The sequence below is a fragment of the Ambystoma mexicanum genome, chromosome 12 (genome assembly GCF_040938575.1).
Source record: "Ambystoma mexicanum isolate Mex_15411 chromosome 12, UKY_AmexF1_1, whole genome shotgun sequence".
Lineage (NCBI taxonomy): Eukaryota > Metazoa > Chordata > Amphibia > Caudata > Ambystomatidae > Ambystoma > Ambystoma mexicanum.
In genome coordinates, this window is record NC_090936.1 from 746,515,727 (window position 1) to 746,536,466 (window position 20,740).

The window sequence follows — 20,740 nt, forward strand, 5'->3', positions numbered from 1 at the left end:
TGACCTTTGCTATTCCCAAATGTCCGTCAATGGCTATCAATTCTGTTTGCAATCTCTTGATTGTAGAAGCTCAATAGGGTTAATGACACCATATTTCTCCATGGCAACCGAGGCTGTCCATTGAAACACTTGCACCATGACCAAACTAGTGTTTGGGTATCCATGTGCTGGAAGTGGTAAGTGCAGTACTTCGACGAAAATCAAGGACTGTCACACTGTCTATCCCCAGCAAGCCTGACCCTTTTGCCTGCAAGAGCATGGTCTATGGTTATCTGTTTGAGATTCTGTGCCTAACCAATAGCAGGGAACCAGAACTGTCTCCGATATTTGTAGTATGCAGTTATAGCAATGAGCTCAAGGTTGTGACTCACTGTCTTAGTGGTTGTCAATACCTGGAGAAGTCTGTGAGCGTCCAGCTGCCAGAAGTATGACGGGACAACTTCGCAAGTAGAGGAAGAGTTCTTCCTATCAATGTACCCCACTGATTAGTAAAGTATACAACCAGAGGAATTAATCAATTGGAAGATACGGGAACATGCCACTCGAAAACCACCAGCTGTAATATAAAAGACAGCGTGGTTAGTAATACTGACAAAAGGTCCCTTTCCAATTGGTAGAGATGGTAGAAATGAGCTAACCTCTAGGGCAAGTGCGTTGCTCCCAGTCGAGCAAGGTATGCTGCAGCAGGGGTCCCTTGTGTTCCCAATACGACCAAGGATATCCAGGGATACAGGAGTATAAGTGAGAAAGACACATGGTGGTTTGGTAGAAGGAAAGGGATAATAAATGAAAGTCTTACCAGGTGTGAACAGGCGAGAAGCGACTGGAAATAGGAATATCCCAAAACAATCCAAGGTAAGCGTATGTAAAAGGAACGGGGTTGGTTAGTGGGGACCTGTCCCGAAGGCACGAGGATGCCTGAGCCTACGGGGTGGTGCAGTACAGCAAGTGTCTCCAGTCCGTGCACAACAGTGAACAATAGTGAGCACAGAAATATTCTGAGAACTTGGTGCGGATGTGAAGTTCAGCAGAGCATCTCTAACGAAGTGCGAGAAGGAAAACAGCAGCATGGGAATCCAAAGAACAGAGGCTTATTGGCAATGTGCGGGCAGAAATGAGGCAAAGCGGCAAGCGAATCAATCCACAGACAAAACAGAAGTCAGCGTTGATCAGGCAGCATGAAGCAAGACGTGTGACAAAAGCAGTCCGTTGGGTACTCCGGGTCGGGATTACATCAGAGTCAAAGCGGGATGAAGCAAAAGACGAATCCGGAAAACAGTAAATCGGGTCAGCAGGAAGAATCTGGCAGAAACAAGGAAGACAGTCACGGAAATGCTTTAATCAGAAGCGCCACTTTGTCGGCGAAGGCATACATATTTCCTGGGTTGTGTAACGTGCTGCGCATCACGTGTCCGGGAGGGCAGATCTTCCCATTGGAAGCCATCCATCCGGCTACAGGACTACGTGTATACAGAGGCTTCCAATGTCGCCATGGCAACCTCCACAGCTGTGCTCCCTGACTTGATATCTTAATAAATGTTGAACCACTGAATAACAGAGCACAAGAACAAAGTACATTTCCAGCTGGTACTTTTCCAAGAATGGGTTGCTCGCACCACGAATAACTAATGGTCGTGCAAACAGCTTCCTTTGATTTTCAGGTCAGGGCCTTTGATTGCTATAGTAAACTTCACCAATGGCCCCCCACAAATCTTCCCACATATGCCATAGTTGCATTTAATCATGTGTATGATCTGTAGCAGGCAACTGTCAAAAACAATGTGTTGTGGTTCCCTTAATAGGCAATCACCCTGCTATATAGTTGTGGATAAGTCCTGCGCAATACCCCTGGTGTAGTCAGGGCTATGCACATTGTTGTTGAACAATTCCGAAGAAGCCTCAGTGATTTCAATCTGGGATATTTTGCCATTTTCAGAATGTATTGGGTAAACTGGGAAGATTATGTCTTTCTTTGACAGAAATTGTTTCGAAGGCATGGATTGGGGGAGAGGATCAGCAAGTAATGATGAAGCATCTTCTGTGTTATTTGTCAGTTATGTTGGATGTTGTGTGCTGTAACAATGATCAATCCTTACTTTCCATGACTCGCTGGTGATCTTCAGTTCAAATTCCGGCCACTGCACATCGGCATCCCGATTCCGAACATTAGGATGAGCAATTTGCACCCTCAAATATCAGTTGCTCCCAAGTGACATTGGTTTGGCAAGCAAAATCATTTGTTAGGGGTGTGGTCCGAGTCTTCCTGTTCTTCCTAGGCCTCTAATAGATTAATAAAACCAGCATTTGTTTTGCCACACTCACAAAACATAGGAATATCAACCTTTTAATCGAATACTAACAAAGAAAACTGGCAAATAACTACTTTGAAAAAAAATGTAAAAGTATGGATCGTTTTTACCCTGGTTTTCCGAGTGCGTTTTTATACAGTCAATCTTGATGTTCCTTTTTCATTTCCCATGTCCAACAGAACTATCACAATAAGTATGTTCAGTTTTAAGAAACTTAAATACAATTACAAGTAGACTATTTCATTTTCATAACGTGTTTACACAATGAAGGGAACATTAAAAGTCAAATGTATGGCAAATGATGACTCTCACAATTATTTGTATACCTGTGGTCCTTGTGTCGTTTCACTCTCTGCCGCTTCAGAAGTAGACTCCTTGTACATAAAAACACATGCAATAAACATGGCATAACAATGAGCAAATCTAATGTTAACTTGTTCGATATCAAAGATTACTTCTTGATAAGTGACCTTGTATCCTTGACACATTTCGAAAAGTGATGCAAACACCAAGGAACAGGTAAATATATTGAAAAAGAAACACCTTTTTCAAATAAAGAGAAATCCAACCATTATAACTAACTAAAAATGTTAACAATAATTCAACTTTAAATGTACCTGTTGAACTTCACTGGTGTCACATGGAATTGGCGATAGAGTAGCTCAATTATTCTGATCCTTTAAAAAAAAAATGAATACACTGTTTGCACCAAAAATATGTAGCATTATAATGTTAATTTTTTTTGCACTTGTACAGCAACAGTATATAAATACATGCATTGAGCATTTGGAGAATGGAATGAAAGAATCAATGTCATTGATATACCATCAGACGTTTAGGAATGGATTACTGTTAATGTTGCACGTTGGAAGGTAAATGATATTGCTACATTGATGAGTACATGCATTCACAATTTCTGAAAATGTAAAACTTTCAATTATTTCCAAAATCCAAGATAATTTGATTGTTTTTCAAAATTATAAAATGTACAAGATAATATAGTTCCAATGTAAATTAAGATCATTCAATAAAGCATCACGCGTCATACCTCCTCCGCCTGACTGGTTGCAATTGAAGGAGATTATGTTACCAAAGTACAGGCATCCTCCTGTATATAAAATTCATTTTTTACAATCGTAATGTTTGAAGAGAATTTTATCAATAAAAATTAAAATAAGAATAAGTATCGTCATAAGATTCAACATTCAAATTATAGTCAGACAAATAAGGATCAATGTGTTAAAAGTTAAACCATAGACATCAATAGTATACATGTAGACACAATTAGAATTGAAAAAATATTACTTGAAATGGAAGTGATCTTTCTGTTGATTTCATAATAATTGTCAATAATGAAGCTTGATCCTTTATTCAATTGATATATTCATAACAATGGTCAATAGAAAAATATATTATTTATAAAACAGATTTTTAATACACTATATGCCAGTTTCTGTGCATCTTAGTAGGGCTCACAGTTTGGTTACTGGAAGGGTATGTCTTCTGAGGTGAACAATAAGCATAGTGCAGGTACTGCTATTAACTTTTCATAAAGGCTCACATTATAATGATCTTTGTGTGTATACCAAAATTATGTATATATCCAAGCTCAAAGTAAAATATTTAAAAAAATTGTAAATGGAAACATAATTGAACATGTGACAATAAAATGTCTATACCAATATTTTCCCAACACTTCCAGCCTATCATCTCATTAGCAATTGGCAAAAAAGCAGCTCAGAAGCAGCTCCAGATCATGTCCACCGTGTCAGCCGGGGAAGCAGGAGGCCTGCAGCCGTCCACCTGCTTGGAGTGAAAAAAAGTAAGTGTGATGTGAACAGGGGGGCAGCAATCACTGCAATCCAGCAAACTGACCCACCTCTCTTAGTACTCTTATCTCTTACCTCACGACCCATAAGCCTACAATCAAATGCATGCACCCACAGTCATATGACAACCTCACCTTTCGGAGCCCATATGTGTTAGCTTCCCACACCTAGGCTATTTGTAATGTTTATCAATTTCTCACACCATAGTTCTTAGTCTACTCTTACATCTAGTCAAATTGTGTTGCTTAGCCATTTCTCAAATCTAGGTGAACTGTGTTGCTTAGTCTACTCTCACATCTAGGTGAATTGTATGGCTTAGCCTTTTCTCACCTCTGGGAGAACGTATTGCTTAGCCATTTCTCAGATGTAGGTGAACTATATTGCTTAGCCTACTTTCACATCTTCTTCCGGGCTTAAATCCACCAAATGTTTCTAGTGATATCAGGGCCTTCAATGGTTCAATATCTTGTTTCTGAGGGCTTAGGATACTAATAAACAAATGTTATTTTCTTATGTCACTTAGGGCAATGAATCTTCACCCCTGGGTCCCCCTCTTCCGGGTGCAGACCCCTCTCGAATCTTAGCCTCCCTCCGTCGGGTTCACTATGGCTACTTTACATAACTTGACCTGTTACGTTCATGTGTCTGTGGGTGTTAGCTTTTCACCCCCTGATCCCCCCTCTTTCGAACTCAGACCTCTCTTGAACGACAGCCTCCCTCCATCGGGTTCACTATGGCTTATTCATAAAACACTCACTTGTTGCATTCACAAGTCTTAATGTCTTTTTAAACAACACACTGTGTGTCATCCCTCTGTCGGGTTCACTCTTGCCAACTACATAGCTGTTTCTCTTTCTCACTATTCAGGATTCATCTCCCTCAGATTTCCTGCAGGTCAAAGATTTTCAACTGTACAGGGGGTTTTGCTAGACCCCTTTATGACAACTTGGAACTTGTCCTTGTGGCTCTACCAAAGCTTCCTGGTATCAGTAGTTTCAACAAACGCGGGATCAACCACAGTCTCTTGAGTGGGTACCCGTGGTGCCAGACCCTTCTTCATCTGGTTTTCTCTTTATATAAAAATTTCTTTGATTCTTCTCTTAAGTTTCTACTTTGCGGCTTTCATTCAGCACAGTTCGGTTTCTTATCGGCTCTCCCCTCGACTCAACTGCTGTGATGAACTGCTTGGCTTTCTTACCACTGGAGTCAAGCACGGTACCACGATAACAGATGCTCAGTTTACCGTTGACATCTGCTGCAACACACGTTGGCTATTGTTCGCGGTTTTACGATTCCTTTCAGGGACGCTTCGCGAGTCTAATTTTGAAAGGGCAAGGTTGCCCGTCTCCTGGTCACCCCCTCGGATCTTGCTGCCTTTCTCCTCCCCTTGAACTGCCATGCTTGGATAGCTGTCTCATCGTGCGGTCTGCCTTGCTCGTATTGTGCTCTCTTGCTCTACCTTTTATCCCTGTAGGGAAGGGAAAGGGCAGTGGGATGTGTGTGATTCTGGCAAATTACTTGACTTTGCCTCACCCTTGTATTGGGACATGTCGGGTAAACGGCTCTAGGGGTAGCCTGTTTTCCACAGGGTGAGAAGTGTTTGTGCTGGAAAAAGGGGGGTGTCATGAGGAATTATATTCTTCGTCCTAGGGAGTTTGGTAAATTCAGAAGGATGAGATTGGTAGGGTTTGTGAAACAAATGGGAATGACGGGATTATTATCATGAAATGAACATGGGGGTTGTGAGAATGGTAGTGTTTTGTCTGAGCAGATTGGGAGTGCAGGAAATAATAAGAGGGACAGGAAGGAGAATGACTGGGAGTATTCGGGTAGGACACAGAAAAATACTGATTCTGGGAGATGTCATTTCTGAATGCAACAGGGTTTGGGATCCTAAGGAATTTGTTATATATGGAGGGGTTTTTCAATTTGGGCAAGAGAGATGTGATGAGAGGAAGGGTGGAATATGTGGTACAGCCAATAAAAGCCTCAGGGACTCCGTCCTCCTCACCTTCTTCTTTGGTATAATACCGCGTCTCACTTGGGGTATTTCCCCAAGCACAACCCCGGGCTCCCCTACCCAGGTGATCCTCCCTCGCCCACACCCAGGGTTGGGATCTGAGAGCAGCAGCCCTTTCCTGGCCACCTCAAAAAAGGATTCTAGAGGATTACTTGGGAGAATACCCTTCTCACACTATGTGGAGGCATCTATCCCACTTCCGCCACCAGAGCGTAATAACAACCGCAACCACATCCCTGGGTCCAGGAGAGGGAGTGGGCCGGATGATCTGGGAGACCTGTAGTGATATTTAGATGGCACTCAAATCTAATGTTTCAGTAACGCCGGGTGGGTGCCACATGGCTGTCATGTTTAGGTTTTTGCTGCTTGCAGCGCACCCCAGGAGTATTCCATGAGTGTTATGGGACTACATTATCAGGTTGGGGGTGATGATGAGGGAGAGAAGGAAGGGTGGTTGTTATCAGGGCAGGGGGTGGGAGTGTTGAGTGGGGAGGGCTTGATTGAGGTTGGTGTATTGCACACCAGGATTGCGAGTGTGGGCTTGCGATGGGGGGAGGGAGGTTGGAGAAAGAGGGGAGCTATGCTCCAAACTTTAGCAGATGTGTTGCTAGTTAAACGCAAATGGTATGACCTGCAGTTATTGGTGGGATGGCAAGTGTAAATAACAAGTTCCACCGACAGACACAGGTGAAAATGTATGAATTACCTGGAATGTCCGGGTTATCAACAATCCCATTAAGGCGAGGAAGATTCTCGCATATCTGGACCGTCAACGGCCCAGAATAGTAATGCTTCAGGAAACGCATGTCCGAGGGGCGCTGAACAGGGAGTTTGCACCCAAAGGGGGAGATCAACGATACTACACAGACTACTTGACACAAATCAGGGGTGTGCTGACTTTAATAAACTGGGCACTGCACTTTCAGGAGGAAAAAAGGGCAATTGACCCGCAGGATTGCTATGTGATTGTGTGGGGAGGCTGCTGGGCACAATGGTGGTATTGATTAACACATATGTGCCAAATATAGATGACCCCGATTTCTATGGGGACCTAGGCGAGATACTTTTGAAAGGGATAGCTGCCCCAATAATATGGGGAGGGGACTTCTACATGGTCTTGGATAGCATATTGGACTGATCCAGAACCACACAGTGAAGTCTGACCGTGGCAACACGCATGGCCACCCATCTTATGACTGAGATACAGTTGGTAGACGTCTGGAGGGACTAATCCAGGGGTGTCCGGTTATACTTATTACTCGGCAGTCCGTGACGTGCAGTCCAGGATAGACCATTGGCTACTATCCAGTACATGGCGACACGGGTGCTGGATTGTGGGATCCACCCAAGGATCATTTTGGATCATTTACCACTTGAGATTACGTTAATGTGAGAGAGTCTGCAGTGCCTCGACCGTTGTGGAGGATGGCCCCTTCAATGATATAGGACAATGAATTGAGGCTTTCATTGCTGAACAAAACTGAGGGTTTCTTTGGGAGGAATGAAGGATCTGTACTCCGCTATGCACACTGTGGGAGGCCTTTAAGGTATAGATGAGGGGAGAAATTATGTCCATGACCATCGGTGTATTAAGGGAGGTTCATTGTGACATGCATGAAGTTGAAGTAAGCTTGAGGCAACTGGAGAATGAGCATGACACCACAAATGATAGGGAACTGTTGGGTCGCATCAAGGGAAACTTATTGAAATTCCGGGATCTGGTGGATAAAGAGGTCTGATGCATGGCGAGACCGTCTCAGGCGTGCAGATACAGAGAAGCTGACAGGCCAGGATGTTTCCTGCCCAGTGTGGTTCGGGGCGAGAAGGGAATACAGCATATCGCTGGGATGAAGTTAAGGTCGGGGAATGTGCCGACTACGGACACGGGTATTAATGCGGAATTTCGAGACTACTATGAGACCCTATATACGAACATAGACAGGGGTTCGGAGGATGAAATTAATCGATCGAGGACATTGCTCTCCATGGTCTATCTGCAGAGGCACATGCTGCCCTAGATTCGCCAGGTACGGTGGAGGAGGTGGCAGACGCAATAACGGCATTAGCCTCTCTCTGGGAAGGCCCCAGGTTCCGATGGCCTGAGCATTAAATTGTATTAAGAACTTGGGTCGACACTTGCACCAAGACTGTTGAAGCTATGGGAGGAATCGGACAGGCTTCCACGAACTCTGTCTGAGGCGATCATAACAGTACTGTTGAAGCCGAACAGACCGAAACAGGACATGACCTTGTATAGGCCATCGTCATTGATCAACACAAATGCAAAGATATTTGCGAATGTTTTGGCCACCCGGCTGCTACTGCACATGCCGACGCTAGTTTGTCCGGACAAGTTGCGATTTATTCTGGATCCTTCAACCCCGCTAAATCTTCGGAGGCTGTTCGGCATTTTATCACAGATCAACCTGCGGGCCAGGGCAGTTGCTGCTTCCCTGGATGCGTAAAAGGTCTTAGACTGCATGTGGTGGACATTTTTGTTTGAGGTCCTGTGCCACATGGGCTTGGGTGAATACTTTATCGGCTGTGTACAGCTTCTGTATACTGACCACTAGGCTAAGGTCTGCACTAATGGCAGACGGTCAGCGGCCTTTCGGCATTAATGATAGAACCATTTGCATGACTGATGCGTGAACGCCATAGTCAGAGGGATCCAGGTCCCTCCCCCGCTAGTCACACACACCTGCACTGCCTGCCTGGCAACCCCTGCACTTGGAGACTGTTTCTGCATCCATACAATCCCACTACCAGCTCTTGCCACCTGCTGGCTATTACTTTTACTTATTGTTATTATTCTATTCCCATGTACTGCACTGTCCCTTGCCCTCCCCCTGCACTTTCCCCCTTCGCCCATCGCCCATCCCTTGCACAATCTGAATGATACCTGGCCTAGTAGGATCACTGTTTGTCCTCCCTCTGTTCCCCCTCCCTTGCCTCATTGCGCCTTGAAACACTTGTGTATAGGCGCGTTATAGATGCCATATCATATATCCAAATAGCAGGTCTGCCACAAATCATATTGCTATATGCTGATGATACCCTACTATATATCTGGGATCCGGAGCGGAATATGGTACCAATATTGGAGGAGGTCTGTAAATTCACTTACTATTCTGGCTAGAAGATAAATGAAGCCAAGTCAGAGCTGTTCCTGCTGACAGATAACACGCCAGAACCTGCTGGTTTGATAGGGTTCAAGTGGGTTCCTAACAGATTTAAATACCTGGAAGTGGTGGTATTTTGCTTGCACCGATCCCTATGTCGACAATCACAAAGTTTATCTTGACGCTTTAGCTCCTAAACTACAACTTTGGGCCCGGTCGCCAATGTCATTGTATGGGAGGCGTTCCTTGCTCAAGATGGTGGTACTCCCTAAATTATTGCATTTCTTCAGCACAATCCCGATATAGCCCGGAAGATTATTTTTTACTAAGCTGGGACCTCTGGCTATAGACTATGTGTAGGGGAAAGGGGTGGCCTGGATGAGCTGGGAGGTGTTAGTGGAACCATATAGCCAGGGAGGCCTTGCGGCACCTGACCTTGAGTTATATTATATTGTAGTATAGGCGCAACATGCTGGGTATGGTATACCTCATCCCCGGCCCGATTTGAGCTTTGGAAAACCTACAGTGCAGCACTGACGAATCTGAGATCGGTCATGCTCTGCCACTGTCACGCTGATTCCTGTACCTTCGATCCAGTCCACGCAACAGTGAACGCATGGTCGAGGTTGTTTAAGACTAGGGGTGGCCGCCCTGTATTGTATTGCGGTGCAATTCCCTTTTTTAACTGCCCGGGTCTCCCCTCCAACATTTGACCTAGACACCCGAAGGTCATGGGATATTGACAAGTGCATGGCCCTATGAGACGTGTACCCAGAAGGGCGGTTTGTGAATGCAGAGGCGTTTACAGCAAAGCTAGGTGACAGTCCCATCAAGACACTACAGTATTACATAGTAAGGGCAGCAGTTTGCCGGCGATGGCCATCATTCCCTCGAGAACCAGACACAGATAAATGCTTGCAAGAAGTGGCCTCCAGTGGGGACACCAGGAGGCTGGTATCCAGTGTGAGAAACCTGAAGGTGTCTCACCCGCTAGTCCGGGGGATCTGTCATCAAAGGTGGCCAGGACATGGCCATTGCTTTTGGATCCAGTTCCTGGGGTTGGGCCAGTTGGGAGGATCACTGTGATGAGGGGTCTTTGGGGAGTGGAAGTGGGACACCGGATGGTGAGACGCGGTATCCCCTTACCTGTAACACCTTTACCCCATCCTACCAAGTAACCAAGTAGAATACTTAGGGATTCAACCCCCGCCCCTTTACCGACATTAAAACTTTCCCACGGACAACTCACTGTGAGCGAAAATGGACTAACACCCGAGCCGTATACCTGACATGTCCCAATACAAAGGTCAGGCAGGGTCAGGCAATTACTGATCATTACACACACCCAACTTCAATCACACTTCCCCACATGGATAAAAAGCAGAGCACGAAAGCACACTCTGAGCAAAGCAAAGCACACAAGGAAGCAGTTTGATACAATGTGGAAGACATCAAGACCGAAGAGGATTGTAAAGAAGCAAGTGCCCTTGACCTTTTCACCAAAAGACAGCATCTTTCATGAGCCTTCAAGAATAGGAAACTTAATGCAGGATTCTTCAGCTTTAATTCCAGGTCTTATGTGTCGAAGATACCTAGGGCTCTCCTGCGTCGATAGCCAAGGCGGGGAGAAAGTTTTTCTGCTGTGGTAGTGTCCTCGACTCCTACAACAAAGCAGCACCAGTGAAGACAGCACAGCTGGTGAGTTGGGGAGACTGATACCAGATCAGTCTGTGTGAAAACCGAGGTTGCAAGCAGCAACATTGTATAAAGAAGATTATTGAAACAGCAGATGAGTGAATGAACTTTGAAACTAAGATACAATACAATAGAGAGAGTGGTCCGGCCTCACGTGGGTGCTCATTCGAAAGTCTCTGTTAGGTATCTAACCGAAAGTGTGCAAACGTTAAAAGAAATAGAATTGTGAAATCTAACTTGCCCTGCAACGGGTCAAGCCAAACCCCATGCACATTCGAAAGTCTTCGATAGTTGATGTAAAATTGACATTGGTGCGAGCCTGGCTGAGGGGGACTAATTGTGTTGAAGGGATCTGAGCCTGGCTTAGGGAGGTCCGGGGTGATCCGTGAGTCACCTGAAAAAGAATAACCTATGAACATTGTGTGATAAAGTGAAAGGTGAAAGACATGCTAGAGGCAGGCAGAGGGAAGTGTGGGAAACCTAAAAGGTGTCTCACTTACTAGTCCCCAGTATCTCATCCAGGTGGACAGGACACGGACATCGCTATTGGATCCAGTGCCTGGGGGCGGACCAGTGCGGGAGGAACACATGGATGGGGGTCCTTGGGGAGTGGAAGTGGGACACCGACGGGTGAGACGCAGTAGCCCCTTTTTGTTAACACCTTATCCCCATCCTACTCCGTAGGATACTTAACACCTCAACCCCATCTTCTTAACACAAGCACTTTACCACAGACTGATTACCCTGAAAGACAACTGACTAACACCAGAGCTGTATACCTGACATGTCCCAACTAAAGGGTCAGGCAGAGTCGGGCAATGGCCACTAATTCCACATACCCGACTGCCCTTTCCCTTCCTCCATAGGGATAAAATCTGGAGCATGAGAGCACACTTTGAACAAGGCGGAACGTACGAGAAAGCAGCGATTCAAGGACAGCAGTTCAAACAGAGGAGAAAGGCATCACGACCTGAAAGGATGTCAAAGAAGGAATTGTCCTTGCCCTTTTCAACCCAGACCCGCAAAATCTCTAAACAAAGAAACATACGACCGGTAATCGCAGCTGGCAAATGGTGTGACTGATGTCAGCGGTACATGGGACCCTCCCGCAATGATAGCCAGGGCGGGAAGACAAGGTAACCAATGTGGTACCATCCTTGACGCTAGCGGCATAATAAACGCCAACGAGTTTAGCACAGCTATTGAGTCGGGAGGGAACCTGATAAAAACCAAACTGTTAAGTTAAGGTTGCAATGGCAGCAAGAAAGAAATGTAAAACTGAAAATATATTGAGAGGCCGACGGAAGGTGTCAAGGTGGCCATACAAGGGTCCAGCCAAATCCATTGTACACTCAAAAGTCCTTGACACGTTGGTAAAGAATAAAGAATTGTGAACGTGGCATATGCACCCGGCTGAGGGGTACGCCATATGAACTGTTTGAAGCCTGACTGGGGGCTGAGAGAAAGTCTGAATGGGGACTGTGAGAAAGCCTGATTAGGGGATGAAAGAAAACCTAACTCGGGCCTAAAAAGAAATCCTGACTGGGACTGGATAAGCTAAGGGAAGGTCTGAGCCCAGATGAGGGGGGAGTTAACTAAATGACGTGATGGTTTAAAAAGATATCGAGACTCTTGAATTTTGCAAATGAAGAGAGTATACATGAAAGGCTGTAGTGAACCCGACTGAGGGATGTCAAGAGAAAAGATTGTGAGAAAGCTAAGTGAACTGCACTGTGGGAACAAAACGTGAACCCGAATGAGGGATGTCCAACGTGCTCTTGGTTGATCTGAGCCCGACTGAGGGGACTAATTTTGAGAAACAGATCGGAACCCGGCTGAGGGGCATCCACTGGTGAAGAGTAATCACCTGACAAGAAGAGAATTAGAAGGAACTGTTTTTTAATCGTTTACGATGTATCAGGCCATCTGAAGTAAGATACTTTACTTGAAGTAGTCTTGGACACAGAAGGTCGGGGCATTGTTGAACGGAACTGTAACCTTGTACAGGAGAAAACCCAGGAGTGTGCTGTGCTTGTGAGTCCCGCCTTTGTCCCATGCTAGAAAATGTGGGGAAGGGAGAGCCCAGCCATTACATCCCGACCTATCCTTTTTGTGAACACTCTTGTGAACACTAATCCACACTGTTTTATACTTTAGTGATAAGGATCGGCAATATTTTTTTTAGTATAGGCCCTTTTATTTTGACAAGACGCCACTAGAACTGCTTTATTATTTGATTGTTGTAGCTTGCTCCCATCTTAGATTTAGGTTAGGCATTTTTCTCACCCATTTATACAGTTTGATAAACACCGTTGAACTGTGATCGTTTGTGTCCGTCTTTACTGTTGCCACCATGAGTTCCTTCCATATGGTGTCTGGAATGGGATTTGATTCAACTGATAAAAATTGAAACTCGTGCTGATAAAAATCAGGGAAATAGAAAAAATATTTGATGATTTCAGATCAGCCACGTTGACCAAGAAAACAAAAAAACTTAAGACATACAGGAATTCAGAACAGAAAAGGAATTTACCCATATTTAAGTGCTGAGTTCCTGGAACAAAGAAACACAGATCGATCACAACAAATACCAAACAGGAGAGGAACTTTTTCAGACACTAGTAGACATTCAGCCAGAGACGACCCATATGGCTACGGATATCAACAAGTTCAAAGAACAAAGGCCTTTTCTAGGCAGAGGCCAGCCCAGAGGGTACCCGGCAGATTTTTTCAACCAGGATTTCCAGCCATGGGGAGGCAGGCGGTGACAGAGACAATGCCGGAGAGATCACAACCAATAGACAGAACAACTGTACACACGCAGGGTAGGCTTGAGGATAGGGCAATCCCAGTTTCCAACCTCTCCGACATCAACGTTTCACCCATGCAACGAAAACTGCAAGAGAAGGGACTTTCATTTGTCCCCACCAACCAGACAGATTGTTGCAATACAGAAATAGAAGTCAAAAAGATTTTTTGGAAACTTAGACTGAAGCATTTCTTTGCAGAGCAAGATGATCCTGAAACCCGACAAGATACGCCCCTTCCATATTTATGCCTCTTGACAATCAAGTAGCCAAAGAAATACTCCTGTTCGAAAAGTGTGTCCTTGGGGACCTAGAAAGATTGAAATCCACCAATCAGAACTCTACGAATAACCTGTCCAACAGCGAAAAAGGTGCACTGGAACTCATGTCGGACCCCAGGCTATTTATTGAACAAGGAGATAAAGGGGGCAGCATAGTTGTCTTTCCCCAGTCACAATACAATAGGATGGTTTTGGATCTGCTGGGTGATGCAGAGAGCCATAAACCATTGCAAAAGGATCCATCGGTGGAAATCAGAGAAGAAAAACGTGAAACCACACAATTTGGAGCGATTAGAGGATGGATTACGAAGGAGGAACTGGAATACCCGAACTATTCACAACTGAGAATCGCATCCTTCTTCGCACTCCCCAAAATACGTAAAGACCCCAACAGACCAGCAGTCAGACCTATTGTATCTGGATGTGGGTCCCTCCTGGAACCTCTCTGTAAATTTGTGGATCTATTTCTACAGCCCATCAGCAAGGGGACAGCAATTTATCTCAAAGACATTACGGCTACAATTAAAATATTGGAAGGCCAGAGCTTTGATGTAGATACAAACTTGCTAGTAACCATGGACATTAAGACCTTATACACAAATATACCACAGAAAGAAGTAATAGACATAGAACAAGACTTTCTGACTCACCGGAGCACACAACAAAGAGTACCAGTGGAATTTATTGTTGAACTCATGAGCATTGCTCTAAGAAAGAACTTTTTTCAGTTTGCAGGCCAGTTCTATTTACAAATTCAGGGAACAGCCATGGGTGCAGCATTTGCACCAAGCCTGGCAACACAATTTTCGGCAGCGGTGGAAGGAACACATCTTGACAGACAACAATCAATATAAACCACAGATCAAGAAATGGCACAGATATATTGATGATGTCATCTTCATATGGGAAGGAAACCAAACAACTTTGTGTGATTTCCTTAAGTATATCAATGACTTCCACCCATTGATACAATTCACGATGGAATGTGACAAACACCGTATCAATTTCCTGGACCTGACTATTAAAGCAAAACCTGGGCACATGGCGTGTACATTGTACAAGATACTGATGGATCGCAACACCACTTTGCACTTCTCTAGCTTCCACCCCAGTTCCCTTAAAGAAAATCTACCATACAGTCAATTTCTTAGACAGACGGAACTGCGCTTCCATAGCAGACTACTACTTTATGGCAACATATTGAGCTCCGACCTAAGAGACTGAGGATACCCCAAGAAATTGGAGACCCATGCTCTCAAGAGAACGAGATAGACACCAAGGGAGACCTTACTAGAGTCAAAAGACAAGAACAAAACACAGGACAGGATCACCTGTGTTACTACCTATAGCACCAACTCCTTTGCAATCAAGAAAACCTTATTAAAATATTGGCCAATGATCTCTACTTGTCTGCCAAATACACAGGCACCACTGTTCGCCTTCAAGCGATCCAAAAACCTCAAAGACCACCTAGTGCACTCTAAAATAAAGCAGACAAGGTCAAACATCAGCAGTTGGGACTTACGCGCCATTGTGGGACACTTCCCATGTGGAAACTGCAGAGCGTGCAAATTTACCACTAAAAACGCTCAATTTTCAGATCGACAATAAAAGTTGGGAACTACAGTTCATGTCCAATTGTAAGACCAGCAATGTTATATATTGCATAGAATGTCCATGTGGGCTGCAATATGTTGGACAGACCACAAGACCGATAGACATCAGAATAAACAAGCACAGATCTAGAATTCGATGCAGGAATCATGCAGCACCACTAGTCTCACATTTTTTGGAGCTGCAACACTCCCCTAATGCATTTAAGTGGTGGTTTATTGATATAGTAAAAAATGCATATAACCACCAAAGGAGTCTTATCAATAAGGAAGCAAGATGAATACACCGCCTACACACACTAGAGAGGGAAAAAGGACTCAATGAAGAAACACCTGTGTACTTTTGAGTCATCCACACTTACAAATCAACTGATTCAGTCAGACAGGTATTAGCGCACCCTTGTAGCACCATATATCTAGCTGCACCTCTTACCACACGTGCACTATACACCTAACAGACATTCCAACGCCATGTGGCCATGCTTCCGCCCCCAACTGCGCGGTTGTTCCGACCGCAACTCCCCTCCAGGTCTCCCAGGGCACATGCTCTTCCTACATGATGCACTGAAGTGTATATCCTGCCAAAGGGGCACTACACCCCTTAATGCAAGCTCGACATGAATCTGACATGCCATCCTCCTTCCCATTGCTACTCATATTGGGCAATATCCTAGACTACTTGCAATATTCTGCACAATGCACTTACTTGTGCATCCTGCAAAACAGACACAATATCCTTAAATGTCAGTTGACATAATTTTGACATGCCTCCTCTATTCCTTTGTTACATGCATTGGGCAGCTTCACAGATACATCTGCCTACCAGTTTCTACAGGTAGTATGAACATTCTACTACCGCAGCTTCCATTCTGTTTGTGCACCTAGGTGCAGCCTGAAGCCACTGAGCCCCAGGGCCCTAACACATGCACAAGACTCATACATCAACTTTAGGTGCTGTTCTGTTTCCATCACTTAGGCAGCATGGCGTCACACCGAGACGTAATTCTTCATTCACATATTGAGTCCTCGAGCGAAGCACGACTCGAGGCTCGCATTACGGTTGTCTAGGCAACACTACAACAACTTGCCAGACACTCCGCGATAGCGTTAGCAGCCCGCTGGACCAACGCTGCGGCACCCCCTTACATGGTAAGAAGCCATGGCTTTGACTTCTGCATACATTCTGCCTGTGCTATCCCTCGAGGAATGTGAGCTATAAATACCTACTCTGGCACCCTGTTCATTCATGTTTAGGAGCCCACGACTGCCAGCACCAAAGGAAACGCCATTTCCCTGCCACATTCACCAAAGTCACCCACCTTTTCGCAAGAAGCAGACCCAGCTACCAACTACGTTTGCATAGCCAAAGGCAGCCACAGGTAAGAAATTGCCCTTGCACCCATAACAGCCTCGTATAACATTCCTCTGCATTGAGGCTGTTTCGCCTTTTCAAACACCTGTACCCTGGTTCCCTACTGGCAGGCAACCAAATACTGTAACCACTAGGGCTACCATGGGCCCCCTCTAATGCCTCAATGAATAAGGATATGCTTCTATCCACCATAAGAACAAGCCTGAAACAATAAGGCCCTGTGCAGCTGCTATCGAGGTACTACATTAAGAGCGCATGTGTTGCCTTTCCCTTTGCTTGTTTCACACAAACTTGCCTCGACCTTGGCTAGTGCATGCATTTTAGGGGATCATAAGGGTACACCAGCCTTGCCTCTCCCCTTCCCGCCACTTCTCAACCTCCTAGCTCGGGCTTGCCCTTTTAAGAACCAGCCCTATCCACCACGGGGCACTGCATTGCATTAGCATCCCCATCGCACTTTCTTGCTAATTTAATGTGCACAAGCTATCTCTGCCTACTTACTGCTCAATACGTGCTCCTGCCCAACCACCTCCTGCACGCGTTGGCCTCACCTGCCTTATCACTAACACTCTGGTCACTTTGAATCTTCACTCTGACCTGCATATCAGCTTAATTACAGGCCTTACTACCCAATAGAAGTTTTTTGTTCTTTGGTTTTTACTTTTCCTCAGGGGTCAGCACACAAGTTCCGTACTTTGGTCCTGAGGAAGGCGGCCCACTCAATCCAATTGCCGAAACTTAACACCCTTGCGTCCTGATTTACACACACAAGTGGCCTGCCCCACATGTTGACTCACAGTGGCACACTACATAGACCCCTGAACTACAGAATCATTGACAATTCAACACACACGTCCCAACCTACTGTATAATTTATAGTGTTTTATGAACATCATAACAGTAACACCATGTCTCAGCTAATGTGACAATAGGTTATGTGTCAGTTTGAACCAGAATAGATTGATATATATGCCATTCTTGAAGAGGATTTTAGTCTTAATGTCTCCCACTTTGTATGTACTTTTGCTTTATGTCTAAACTTGGATGTTTTTCTTTGTTTTTTGTCACAGATGCCTCCAGCATACCTAAATGTGTACAGCAATTGATGTATGTGTTCTTTTATGAGATTACCTTGACTTTTACTGAATAAATGTGCAATTTATACACATTTTGGAGATTTAGCATGAGTGCTCTGTTCTAATAAATTACAGAACACATGCAACGACTTGTAATATGTAAAAAGAATATTACCTAATGCCTAGATTACTCCACACAGACCGTGATTTAACTCACGTGTAGTAATTTCTTGTTTTTCCTGTCGGGACTCCTTTTGTTGCATTTGATAATTGTTGTACCACCAATAGGGGAAAACAGAGTCATTAAACTCCTTGACTGTGACCGCCTATCCACACTAAAAAAGGTGTTCTCCCAACTTCGTGTCCCAACCGGTCAACAGGATTGGTTCTTTAAAACACAAGCCTCTCTCACACTATCACATACAACAGTGGGATCAAAAAATATTGACAGTTCAATCCCTCTCATTAGACCTAGTGCTCTAAACCCCCCTTCTTCTGAGTCTTTTTATTTTTGGTTCCCAAGCATCATGTATCGCGGGACCATCAGGGTTAGAGCTTGGCTCCCAGTGGTCTAATCCTTTGGTGGACTCAGAGTCAGAAGACTCAGAGGATTTTGAGACCTTGTCTGAGTGAGTTGAGAGTTGTTTCTGGTCTGATTCAGAACCATCGACTGAAGGAACTCTCGCCACCCATTCGATCTAGGCTGAAGCTAGACTCCAAGAAAATGTGACTAAGCTGATTGAATTGCAAGCGAGACCCTTACAACCACAGGGGCTACTGCAACCATATCTTGAAGGTGAAGATTTAGGAAATGTGTTCTTAAACTTTGAACGCCTAGCTGAACAACTAGGATGGCAAGAGAACCTTAAAAAGATGCTATCTGGCCCCTTTGTTGAAAGGCGAATTACAAACTTTCTATCATCTTCTTAATCCTGCACAGGGTGCCACCTTTCTATCCATCAAAGAAGGGCTGTTAATAAGTGTGGGGGAAACCTGAAACTTATCAGCAGAAGTTGAGGGCCATTAGATTAATTCTCAGAGAAACCCCCCTAGAAATGGGTGAACGTGTCAAAAACACTAGGGCCCTGTGGATCAATAGTAAATCCCTAGAATAACAGATGGAGATGTTGTCTTTAAAACAATTCACTAATTCCGTAACCCCTTTTTTACAGAAAGCTGTCCTACAATTATTTGCATTTTGCATTTTTTTTAAAGGGCTCACACAGCCCGCAGGCATCAAGGTGCTGTTACAGGAATTATTAGTTTTTAGTTGCGTAGTTGTTTTTTGTCTTAGTTGCGTATTTAGAACGCTCTTAAATACCCAGAGGTTTCTAAGCACGGACCCGGGATGGAACCTGTGTTGCTTCGTGTCATCTTGCTTCCAAGACGAGCACGTTGCTTCTGAGCTATCCTCCCAGGACTACTTATATCGGCCAACCCTACCCACGGCCATTGAGGCTGCACAAAACCACTCAGATGCAGCTTAAGAATTCCACTCGGCCCATCGTTGGGAAGAACGGAAGGATCATAGATCTATCCATCGGCCCCAACTTCAGGGAATAGATAAAGAGGGGTCTCATAAAACTAAAAGGGATCCCATGAGGCAAACTCATCCCAGAACAAAAGATAAAAGTAAAAGGGAGGAAATAAAAAGAAATTAGACTACCGCCTCCCGTCTGTTTTTCCTGTAGAGGAACAGGACATGTAGCTCGATACTGTCCAAATAACCTAAGGGACGAACCTATGGAAATAGGATGCTTAAAAAGGGAAAGAATGGGGAGAACCCGAAGAAGAGCCGGAGACGTTTAGTATATGCTTGTGTCAATCCTCTATGGATTTTACCTACGAAAAGGCTTGGGTAAATGGGAGACAAGTCAGGGCCCTCATTGATTCAGGTAGTAAAACTGTTATACAGGGCGATTTAGTTACAACCGAAGACCTGGAAAATGTGGCCCTAGTTAGCGTTGCATGTGTACATGGGGACAATGAAGTGTACCCCAGAATACCTGTACACATTATAATCCGGGGCGAGTCCTGTGAAATATAATCAGCCATAATTCCTTAGCTCCCCAAAAAAGTTATTCTAGGACAGGATTTCCCTACCTCCTCTACTCTCTTACAGGAAACAATCTCCATTTGGAGATTTCCTACCCCAAAATTGTTGGCAAGCAAACTGCTTTTCCCAAAATTCGCCAATATGGGACTGGGAAAACTCTGAGCCCAGTATGTCAGATCACCCTCTTAAAAAAACTATTCCTAGGCTACTGTATAGAAACTAGTAAGAACACTACACCTCTACCGATACTGACCACAACAAACCCATGGAATATTTCCGAGCTCTTGGACATCTCTTGGCCTTGTTCTCTCCCAGGTCCTAAAAACAGAGAACCCGGACCAAGAACAGGTGTATTCACCTCGCAGAGGGGTAGGGTATGTGAGAAACCTGAAGGTGTCTCACTTACTAGTCTCTGGGGATCTGTCATCCAGGTGGCCAGGACACGGCCATCTCTATTGGATCCAGTTCCTGGGGGTGGACCAGTGCAGGAGTATCACCTGGATGTTAACACCTTTTCCCCATCCAACTCCATAGGATACTTAACACCTCAACCCCCACTT

The 20,740-nt window shown here is 44.7% G+C and overlaps 1 protein-coding gene across 4 annotated transcripts in view; it reads right to left on the reverse strand.

Moving 5' to 3' along the window:
- The window catches only part of ALG12 (ALG12 alpha-1,6-mannosyltransferase), a 586,752-nt gene that overhangs the window by 504,961 nt on the left and 61,051 nt on the right, over positions 1 to 20,740 (reverse strand). For 3 of the 4 annotated variants that reach the window (XM_069629251.1, XM_069629252.1, XM_069629253.1), the window contains one exon: positions 2,927 to 2,986. The exons of the other annotated variant lie outside the window; for it this stretch is intronic. The gene's annotated coding sequence lies outside the window, so the exon portion shown is untranslated. The remainder of the gene's footprint in view (positions 1 to 2,926; positions 2,987 to 20,740) is intronic. 4 annotated transcript variants of the gene reach the window in all.